The sequence below is a fragment of the Triticum aestivum genome, chromosome 5B, assembly GCF_018294505.1.
Source record: "Triticum aestivum cultivar Chinese Spring chromosome 5B, IWGSC CS RefSeq v2.1, whole genome shotgun sequence".
NCBI lineage: Eukaryota > Viridiplantae > Streptophyta > Magnoliopsida > Poales > Poaceae > Triticum > Triticum aestivum.
Genome location: NC_057807.1, coordinates 687,400,677 through 687,409,629, shown reverse-complemented (window position 1 = coordinate 687,409,629; position 8,953 = coordinate 687,400,677).

The following is an 8,953-nucleotide window of genomic DNA, read 5'->3' as shown; positions in this document are numbered from 1 at the left end:
TTTCAGCAGCCCAAAGGGCGGGAAGAAGAGGGCTTTGGTCCCGGTTGGTGGCACCAACCAGGACGAAAGGGGGGGCATTGGTTTCGGTTGGTGCCACCAACCGGGACCAAAGGGGAGAATTGGTTCCGGTTGGTGCCACCAACCGGGACTAAAGGCCTTGTGCTGACGCGGTGCGATGGGAAGCTTAGTCCCACCTCGCTAGCCGAGAGAGCTCAGCACCTGTTTATAAGCTGCGTTGCAGCTTAGGTGCTGAGCTCCTCTCTAATATGCAGGCATTACTTGCCTACCCTTGTCACTGCCATGTTGGGCCTATTGGACCTGCGGGCCTGCATCCTAGCCCATGTACAGATGGGTTTCTAGTCATATGCAGGCCATGTGGCCCATTAGGCTGTATTTTTTTATTTTTTCCAGTATTTTTTGTTTTTTGAATTATTTATTTTCTTTGATTTTTGCTTTATTTTTTTATTCTTTTTGCTTTTAGCTCAGAATAATTATAAATTTTCTGTTACTCCATTAGTTTCCAAATTTAAATAGTTTCAATTTTAATTCTTTGAAATTTGTGTGAATCACTAGTTTGTGAATAACTTCGCTATAAAAATATATTTTGAGTGATTCTTTTTCCTGCTATTTAATATTACTGTGTTTTATCATCATATTCAAAAACAGATTTTGTTATTTTAGTTTCTATAAAAAAATCTTTATGAAAATTCTTTTTGCCACTAAAGTTTCTAACAAAAAATATTCTTTATGATAATTCTTTCTGTTTTTCATGTTTTGAACAGAAAATACTTTGATAATTTCAGTTGCATAATTTTATATATTTTTAGTTTAAAAAATACTAGAGGTTTATAAAAGCTTTTTAGTTGATTCCTTTTGCTATTAGAGTTTTATAAAAGTTTCTTAGTTGATTTTCTTTTTGCTATTAAAGAATATCATAGTTTTCTTTTAGTTGATCATAAATGACCCTGAAATTGAACTCCGGACTTTTTGTGTGTTCAAAATGCACCATTCAAAGCCACATCATCAATTTTCAACCCTTTCCGACTTCATTAGTTATTTTTCATGCATTTACTGATTTTTTTGAGCTATAAGACCTTGAAATTGAAAAGCATTTCAAATGAACTCTGAAAAGGTTGAAAGTTGGCATGGTATCATCATTTCACCCACATAGCATGTGCTAAAAAGTTGAGAGGGTTATGGGAAAAACTGGATACACTTCGTGTACAAAATGGACAATCTCTTTCGAAGTATCAGGGTTTCATACGGAAACTCATCTGTTACATAGGGATTTCATTTTTTAAAACTTATTTGAACTCCTAACTTTTTGTGTGTTTAAAATGCACCATTCAAAGCCACATCATCAATTTTCAACCCTTTCTGACTTCATTAGTTATTTTTCATGCATTTACTAATTTTTTTGAGCTATAAGACCTTGAAATTGAAAAGCATTTCAAATGAACTCTGAAAAGCTTGAAAGTTGGCATGGTATCATCATTTCACCCACATAGCATGTGCTAAAAAGTTGAGAGGGCTATGGGAAAAACTGGATACACTTCGTGTACAAAATGGACAATCTCTTTCGAAGTATTAGAGTTTCATACGGAAACTCATCTGTTACACAGGGATTTCATTTTTTTAAACTTATTTGAACTCCTGACTTTTTGTGTGTTCAAAATGCACCATTCAAAGTCACATCATCAATTTTTCAACCCTTTCTGACTTCATTTGTTATTTTTCATGCATTTACTGATTATTTTGAGCTATAAGACCCTGAAATTGAAAAGCATTTCAAATGAACTCTGAAAAGGTTGGAAGTTGGCATGGTATCATCATTTCATCCACATAGCATGTGCAAGAAAGTTGAGAGGGTTACGGCAAAAATTGGATGCACTTCATGTACAAAACGGACAATCTCTTTCGAAGTATCAGGATTTCATACGGAAACTTGTCTGTTACAATAGGCATTTCAAATGAAATACGAAAAGGATGAAAGTTGGCATGGTATCATCATAATAGTTGTGGAGAAAGTCTGCACTTTTTCTTCGCTTGTGTCGTTTCCTTATTGCGCCGTAACCATGGATAATCTTCATCATTTATCAGGATGCTTGGGTCAGCCTTGACTTTGAAGGGAGGAATTTCATGAAACTTTTCATAATCTTCGGACATGTCTGTCTTGCCCTCCACTCCCATGATGTCCCTTTTTCCTGGAAGAACTATGTGGCGCTTTGGCTCATTGTATGATGTATTCACTTCCTTATTTTTTTTCTCGGTTTGGTAGACATGTTCTTCACATAGATAACCTGTGCCACATCATTGGCTAGGACGAACGGTTCGTCAGTGTACCCAAGATTGTTCAGATCCACTGTTGTCATTCCGTACTGTGGGTCTACCTGTACCCCGCCTCCTTACAGATTGACCCATTTGCATTTAAACAAAGGGACCTTAAAATCTACTCCGTAGTCAAGTTCCCATATGTCCACTATGTAACCATAATATGTGTCATTTCCCCTCTCGGTTGCTGCATCAAAGCGGACACCGCTATTTTGGTTGGTGCTCTTTTGATCTTGGGCGATCGTGTAAAATGTATTCCCATTTATCTCGTGTCCTTTGTAAGTCATTACAGTCGAAGATGGTCCCCTGGACAACGAGTACAACTCATCACAAATAGTGTTTTCACCTCTGAGACGTGTTTCCAACCAACTGCTGAAAGTTCTGATGTGTTCACATGTAATCCAGTCATCGCACTGCTCCGGGTGTTTGGAGCGCAGACTGTTCTTGTGTTCATCGACATATAGGGTCACCAAGGTAGAGTTCTGTAGAACTGTGTAGTGTGCTTGAGACGAAGAATATCCGTCCCTGCATATTATTGAGTCCCCTCCAAGCGTGCCTTTTCCAGTCAGTCTCTCCTCATACCGCGATTTAGGGAGACCTATCTTCTTAAGGCTAGGAATAAAGTCAACACAAAACCCAATGACACCCTCTGTTTGATGGCCCATGGAGATGCTTCCTTCTGGCCTAGCAAGGTTACGGACATATTTCTTTAGGACTCCCATGAACCTCTCAAAGGGGTACATATTGTGTAGAAATACGGGGCCCAGAATGACAATCTCGTCAACTAGATGAACTAGGACGCGCGTCATGATATTAAAGAAGGGTGGTGGGAACACCAGCTCAAAACTGACAAGACATTGCACCACATCACTCCTTATCCTTGGTATGATTTTTGGATCGATCACCTTCTGAGAGATTGCATTGAGGAATGCACATAGCTTCACAATGGCTAATCGGACGTTTTTCGATAGAAGCCCCGTCAATGCAACCAGAAGCAGTTGCGTCATAATCAAGTGGCAGTCATGAGACTTTAGGTTCTGGAACTTTTTCTCTGGCATATTTATTATTCCCTTTATATTCGACGACAAGCCAGTTGGGATCTTCATACTAAGCAGGCATTCAAAGAAGATTTCCATCTCTTCTTTGGTAAGAGCGTAGCTGGCAGGACCTTCATACAGCTTTGGAGGCATGCCGTCTTTTTCGTGCAAACGTTGCAGGTCCTCCTGTGCCTCAGCTGTATCTTTTGTCTTCCCATACACGCCCAAGAAGCCTAGCAGGTTCACGCAAAGGTTCTTCATCACGTGCATCACGTTGATCTAAGAGCGGGCCTCTAGGTCTTTCCAGTAGGGTATGTCCCAAAATATAGATTTCTTCTTCCACATGGGTGCGTGTTTCTCAGCGTCACTCGGAATAGCTAGTCCGCAGGGACCCTTTCCAAAGATTACGTGTAAATCATTGACCATAGCATGGCGGGCTTCTTCCGGTGATCTGCCTCGCCTTTGAAATGCTTGCCTTTCTTTCGACATTGATGGTTGGTCGGAAGAAACCGACGATGGCCCAGGTACACACTCTTCATGCATTTGTCTAGGTATATACTTTCGGTGTCAGCTAAACAGTGTGTGCATGCGTGGTATCCCTTGTTTGTCTATCCTGAAAGGTTATTGAGAGCGGGTCAATCGTTGATGGTTACAAACAACAATGCGTGCAGGTTAAATTCCTCTTGTCTGTGCTCATCCCACGCACGTACACTGTTTTCGTTCCACAGCTATAAAAGTTCTTCAACTAATGGCCTTAGGTACACATCAATGTCGTTGCCGGGTTGCTTAGGGCCTTAGATGAGAACTGGCATCATAATGAACTTCCGCTTCATGGACATCCAAGGAGGAAGGTTATACATACATAGAGTCACGTGTCAGGTGTTGTGATTGCTGCTCTGCTCCCTGAAAGGATTAATGCCATCCGCGCTTAAGCCAAACCATACGTTCCTTGTGTCACGTGCAAACTCAGCCCAGTACTCTCTCTCGATTTTTCTCCACTGCGACCCGTCAACGGATGCTCTCAACTTCCCGTCTTTCTTACGGTCCTCACTGTGCCATTGCATCAACTTGGCATGCTCTTTGTTTCTGAACAGTCGTTTCAGTCATGGTATTATAGGAGCATACCACATCACCTTCACAGGAACTCTCTTCCTGCGGGGCTCACCGTCAACATCACCAGGGTCATCTCGTCTGATCTTATACCGCAATGCACCGCATACCGGGCATGCGTTCAAATCCTCATACGCACCGCGGTAGAGGATGCAGTCATTAGGGCATGCATGTATCTTCTGCACCTCCAATCCTAGAGGGCAAACGACCTTCTTTGTTGCGTACGTACTGTCAGGCAATTCGTTATCCTTTGGAAGCTTCTTCTTCAATATTTTTAGTAGCTTCTCAAATCCTTTGCAGGCACAACATTCCCTGCCTTCCACTGCAGCAATTCCAGTACGGTACCCAGCTTTGTGTTGCCATCTTCGCAATTGGGGTACAACCCTTTTTTGTGATCCTTTAACATGCGATTGAACTTCAGCTTCTCCTTTTGACTTTCGCATTGCGTCCTTGCATCGACAATGACTCGGCGGAGATCATCATCATCGGGCACACCGTCTGGTTCCTCTTGATCTTCAGCAGCTTCCCCGTTGCAGCATCATCGGGCACATCGTCTGGTTCCTCTTGATCTTCAGCAGCTCCCCCCGTTGCAGCATCACCGTATTCAGGGGGCACATAGTTGTCATCGTCCTCTTCTTCTTCGCCGTCTTCCATCATAACCCCTATTTCTCCGTGCCTCGTCCAAACATTATATTGTGGCATGAAATCCTTGTAAAGCAGGTGGGTGTGAAGGATTTTCCGGTCAGAGTAAGAATTCGTATTCCCACATTTAGGGCATGGACAACACATAAAACCATTCTGCTTGTTTGCCTCAGCCACTTCGAGAAAATTACGCACGCCCTTAATGTACTCGGAGGTGTGTCTGTCACCATACATCCATTGCCGGTTCATCTGCGTGCATTATATATAATTATGTGTGTCAAAAGTAAGAAAATCAGACAAATATCTATCTAAAGTAAGAAAATCAGACAAGTATCTATCTAAAGTAAGAAAATCAGAAAGAAGATAAGAACAAGAGGCTCATCACGGTGGTGCCGGCGACGAGATCGGTGCGGGCGATCAACGGCGGTGAAAACGGGGACGGGGCGTGACGGACCGCTACATCTAGACAAACCTCGCGAAAAATGGAGCTCCGAGGTCGAGCTTCGAGAGGAGAAAGCTTAACTAGTGTGGCTCGGGCATTTCATCAAACACCTCATGTGCATAGGAGGTGAAGTAGAGCACCCAAATGCCCTCCCCTCGCCGGCTTAAAAAACAGAGCACTGTGGAGTGCTCTGTCGTGGCGATGGGTATATATAGGCAAATGATTTGTCCCGGTTCGTGGCATGAACCGGGACTAAAGCCCCCCCTTCTAAACCGGTTCAAGTCATGAACCGGTACCAATGGCTGTGGGCCAGGAGCGCGGCCCATTAGTCCCGGTTCTTGTCTAGAACCGGGACAAATGGATCCAGACGAACCGGGACCAATGCCCACAAGGCCCCGGCCGGCCCCCTGGGCTCATGAACCGGGTCTAATCCCCCCATGGGTCCCGGTTCGTGAAGAACCGGGACTAATGGGCTGGCCAGGCCCGAACGAAAGCCCTGTTTTCTACTAGTGGCTAATACTTCTCTTCTTAACGTATGTGTCTTGTCCAAGAGAAGGAGTGGATATTATCTACTCAGATTTAGCCCATTTGAAATTTCTAAAAAAAAAAGTCAAACTCTATCAACATGCTTGCTCTTCCTGGTGCATGTCTTCTTCAAAAGTGTCACAAACGACCGCCAAAAAATACCGTCGAATGGACGTTTGCCTATATGGCACAGCACAGCACGCCTCAAGCGGGGCACCTAACCCCTAGTTTCATACTCCCTACGTCCCAAAATAAGTGTCTTAATTTTGTACTAGCTTTAATACAAATTTGTACTAAGCTCAAGACATTTATTTTAGGACGTAGGGAGTATGATAGATGACTGCTATGTCCATAGTTTAGTTTCAGACTCCCAGTGGTATGTTCGTATGACTGAACATAGTTTCAAACTTTCAATGGTTTCATACCACTGAACGCAGTTTCAGACTTCCGTTTGCTATGTTCATAGTGTCACTTCCAGTGGTAGGTAGTAGAGGCAACACTAGTTTTGTACATTTCACTTGTTGAGTTTTAGAGCACCTGATCGGAACTCTGGTGCGTCTTTCTATATCTGAGCAGGGAGAGGAAAACAGTGCAGCGCTCATTGGTAAGGCCACTCGCCAACATCCCAGCTTTTGTCGTGCTCAGACAGATTGAAGCCGCCAGGAGATCGCCCACACCATTTCATCCTCCAACAACAACAAGGTGTTCCTCTACTCGGGCGACCTGCCTGCTTGGGCTCGAGTCGCTCCAGATCTGCAATAACAAGAAATGAGACCGTTTCCTGTCATACACGTTACGGTTACCGCCGACCGTCTCCATGGAAGAAGAGTACTTTTGAGAGGAACAAACACTTAGTTTCTAGCATTCCCGACCCGAAAACAACAAGAAGTCCTTGCTACTGTGAACCGTGTGTGCGCTTTTTCAAGTGAACCCGCCAGCTACAACAAAGGTCTGCGTAGCTTATGATGTCTGAGCGGTTATGTGGTGATTATGCTGGCCGTTTCATGTTCATCTTGGCTTGTTCCTTTTGTGCTACGCATTTCATTGGTGCTGTGAGTTCGCTTGAGACATTGCTTACTTCGCTTCTGTTGTCATTTATTTTAGATAGTTAGTCGCAAAATGGTTAATGCACAACCCTCCTGGTGGAATGCCAGCCAGGCTGCTTCTGGCCCCTTCAAGGATTACTACAGAATGAAGATGACTCGCTTTCCATCCGGTTCTTGAATGTTGCCAAGATGGCGCCAGAGCCCAAGCGATCTTGGCCACCCTCGTTTCATGCAAAATCTATATAATAGTCACTGTAGGTTATGCAGTTAGAAAGTACTCTTCGTTTCTTACCCTGTTGGAAAAATGAGCAATTTATCGAATGATTTTATTAACAGAAATACTAGATAAAGCATGACTAAAATACCAAATATAAAGCAAGTCATGCAATCTGACAGAGAGAAGGTAAACATCGTCTGCATATATGAACTTGAGGTAAACACATCTAGAACAGACATTAGATGAAGTTGCTTATACGACATAGAACCTAACTACATAGGGCAGAAACTAGAAGTAAGAACTGTAGCAGGACTTCTAACAGAAAAGGGAAGAACATGTACGGCACAGCAACAACAGAAGCGCTGGACTTGGGGTCGGTGTCCTCGCCTGCCATGTCGTCGAGGAGGTCGTGGACGTCGGGGAAGAAGTCATCGTCGGGGAAGTAGTCGTCGGCGACCGGATTGTCCGTGATGAAGCAGCCAGTAGTCGCGCTGAGCGCTCCCCAAAACTTTCCATCACCCGAGTGACCTTTCGTATACCCGTAGTGCGTGGCAAAAATTTAGACATCGGCTCATTCCCGCAACCCGCGTCGCGCCGAGGCGAGGCGTGGCGTGGCGTGGCGTGCGGCGGAGGAGGAGCGCGCGTGGATGTCCCTCTTGTTCTCATGCTCATACAAGTGGGGAAGGAGCCTCCCTTATAAAGAGGTCCAACCCCCTCTAAACTAGCAATGTGGGATTAAACTTTAGTTCCACCTCTTGCCTTGCACAAATGGGCTGCGTGGGCCTCTAGGATTTATTAGGAATTTCTAAAACTGTTATTGGGCTAGGCCCAAATAGACAAAATTCCAGCAATCCCCCACCAGATCCCAGAGGCACACAAAATTTGCCTTTGGTTCCAAAACACTATTTTATATACCGGTACTGCAGTGGAGACTGTTAAGTTGAACTTCCACCTAGAACTCTATGCTACACTAGTAAGCAACTTGAACAGTGGACTGGGCCTTGAACTGCAAGTTTTCTGCGAATCTAGCTTCACATAAAGCCTTGACCGATACGTGGCTACCGTGGGTCTTCCCCGCGGGTGGAGCTTATGTGTCATACTCCGTGACCTTTCATGAGTTTACTAGAGAGAACCCTACTCTCATAGATTGCGACGTTTGATAATCAGACTCATATAGGTGTGTTCTTCAAAAGATGTTCTGCAGGACAACATTTCTGCTTCAAAGAGCCACTTAGAACACATTAAGATATACATCAACCTGCCATGCAGATTAGGAGAGTATTGCATCTTCGTGGAGTGGTATTTTTTAACAGTAAGGATACTCTCCTCCGAGTTGACCAACAATTTGTCTTCCACATCTAATTCACGGGATCTCCGATCACAAAGAATAGGTTACCACTGTGAACAACTCATATTGTGGGTCTCATACCCATCTCCCTCGATGCATTATCTATCACATTACGTGATAGACCCTTAGTAAAAGGATGTGCTAGATTTTTAGATGTTTGGATATAATCCAATGCAATAACTCCGGAGTTTTTCATTTTCCTGACAGACTTTAACCTTCTCTGAACGTGTCTTGATGACTTCATGTTATCCTTTG